Genomic DNA, 2,925 nt, shown 5'->3' on the forward strand with positions numbered 1-2,925 from the left:
TTTTATGCACAAAACAAAAAAGAAAAGGTCAATTATCCTCTTTGCAAATACTGCAAAAAGAAAACACACCTAGAAAAATTTTGTTGGTGGAGACATGATGCAATATGTGGTATTTGCAAACAAACAGGCCATGTTACAAAAGTGTGTAAGTTCAAAGACGCTCAACACAATCCTCAAGCACAAACAACAGAAGCAGTAATTGAGGAGGAGCAATTGTTTTAGAGTAACTGAAGCAAAGGAGGAGTGTTGATCATTTGCTTCAGTTACTATTGCATTTTATTTAGCATAATAAGTTAGCTTAATTTTAGGATAAATCTACTTTTTTGAATTTAAATTTCAGTTAGATTTTTTAGATTTGTTGAGATATTTTAGTTTTTTTGAATTCTTGTTATGCAGATTTTTCTGTAGATTATGTTCCTGATTGGCTATTTAAAGCCTTGTTATGCTTAATAAAATTATTGAGAGACATTTTCAATCAATAATTTTAATATTTTTGCTGCCCCATCTTTTAAAAATTCAACAAGTTGCAATGTGTGTTTGAGTAGATTGTGTCTCCTTGTGTCATATCTAATACACTCTGATGTTCTATGTTATGATGTTGTCACTTGTCAGCAGTTGTGAATGCTTACGTGCTATACTTAAATGACATTCTGGTTCTGGTTGTTTGCTCGACTTACACCTTGTATGAAATTGTTTTTGTTTGGCACTTATGATCTGCTGTCCACTAATCTAGATGTCTATTCAAGATCATTTCTCATTATCACATCATGTTCTAAAATATGTGCAGATTGTCCTGGGTTCAACGGCGTCAAGATGCTGATATTTTGCCAGGTAAGAAGACAAGTTAAATTGGATTTAAGCTTATAATGTGAAACTGTAAATCAAGAGTTTGCAATTCAAGTGCCAAAAGAAATTCATGATATAAAGCAATTCAAACAAGCATCTATGTAACATATAAATAGATGGAATATGGCTTAATGATCAACAAATGAACACAAGATTTTCAAGATGTAGTGATTACATGAGATGAGTTGCCAATAGTGAAGATTCTGATGGATGATAGTGGTTCTAGTTACTTATAGATGCCTATTGTGAGTAAATTTGGGGCTTGACTTGATATATGTCCTAATGATAAGGTGATTTACTGTAGTAGGTCAATGCTAAAGAGGAAATTAGCATCATATTGTTTTTATTTCTTAGAATTTCTAAATATTTGGCTACAAATAAGAGTTCTATGCTACATACATCACAAACTCCTAGATTGAATATGTTTGCTTCGTCCATTATATAAGTTCATATCTAACCGAAATCAATAGCCCCGAAAAGTGTGGAAGAATTTACATAATATACCTTGATATCAAAGTCATTATTCTCCTAATCTATGCTTTTAACTAAATGTAGGAAATGTGATGTTATAATGCAGGTGATCAGCTGGTTTTCTTCCTCCTCAATGTGATTGAATTGTTGGGCTTGCTTTTGACCTTCAGACCATTTCTACAAGAGCCTGAAGACAACATTTCTAAGTCCAAAAATGACAGCGCAGATCAATCAGAAAATGGCATACAAGAGACGCTCTCACTAACAGAGTTGCCTTGAGTTACCAAAATAAGCAACTATATCACAAGTCAAATATACGGACAAAATCTTCTTTTGCTTAGAATAATTTACAATCAATTTCTATTATATTATTTTGATTGTTTCTTCACCAAAAGATGTCTGAAATCACGCTACTGCTAAATACAGTTAACCATGCGCTGTTATAGCCTATGATGAAACCAGTACAGAGTATTATCACCGAACAATGACCTAGCAGTAACTTCCTCAGCGTCATGAGACAATATCAAAGGCAGAATCAAACAAGGATCTCGACATCAGTTATCAGAATTCAAATTTTAGCAGAAAATACCAACAACGATATACTACCTTGCAATCTTACCTTGAATTTTCACCGAATGCAAGCATTACTCCAGCTCCAATTTGCAGACGAAAAGGAAAACATGTTGATCGTATCCTCGGAAAAAAGAGATCAAATACAATACATTCCATATTTGGTCAGCCACCATCACTTTCAACATTGCCATGGCAGCTTCTTAGCTAATCATTTATATTTAAACAATTGACAGAAGTCATCTTCTCTTTCTGCTTTTTTTCTCTAAGGGGTCGATTGGTTTAGTTATGAATAGATTATAATACCGTGCTTGTTTAATTATACGATGAACAAGAATGCACAGATTGTTGTAGGGATTGTGTAATTTAAGGTATTTTGTCTTTAAATACTCTTCTCTATGTAGTGTTAATACAATTTTATCCTATGTACATTCTATCTTGTATGTTCTTGTGTAAGTTATAGCAAAATTAATTAGTAATAAAATGTTTGGTTTTTGGAATTTAGATAAGTGTCTGACCTGCAATTAGTAACTTGTCATCTCTATATTGTTGCTGATTTCTCAAATTATCTGTCGAGTTTCTCTTTTATGCGGTCCTTAAGAAACATTAATTAGAAAATTTTTGACTATTTTACCCTTATTTATATTTTAAGATATAATCTCTCTTCATTGAATATTAATTCTATTTATGTGTCATCTCCATTTTCAAGAACAATTACTACTAAGGGTAAACTGAGAAAAAAATAATTAGTTTTACCTTGAACTTCTAAAATGATATAATTTGAGATAACTATCTTTAAAAATCACGACAAATAATTATTTGAGAAAGTGAAAAAGTAGGAAAAAGTAACAAAGTGGAAAAACCTGCTATAATAATATTCATATGTGATGTGCCATAGTGATGAGGTGGAGGCCGAACGCAAAACTGAGTTTAAAGACTATCATGAATAAAAGAGAAGCTTGTCTCTTGAAAACTAGTTAGAACAAAAATAAACTACTTGTAATATCACTAAAAAGTGAGACAAAACCACCAGCTCCA

At 32.0% G+C, this 2,925-nt stretch overlaps 1 long non-coding RNA gene across 1 annotated transcript; it reads left to right on the plus strand.

The window, feature by feature from the left end:
• Positions 789 to 1,711, plus strand: LOC109236279. The gene is made up of 2 exons (XR_002069478.1): positions 789 to 831; positions 1,424 to 1,711. It is a non-coding gene; the product is annotated as an uncharacterized LOC109236279 (long non-coding RNA).

Source organism: Nicotiana attenuata, chromosome 12 (genome assembly GCF_001879085.1).
Source record: "Nicotiana attenuata strain UT chromosome 12, NIATTr2, whole genome shotgun sequence".
NCBI classification, from domain to species: domain Eukaryota; kingdom Viridiplantae; phylum Streptophyta; class Magnoliopsida; order Solanales; family Solanaceae; genus Nicotiana; species Nicotiana attenuata.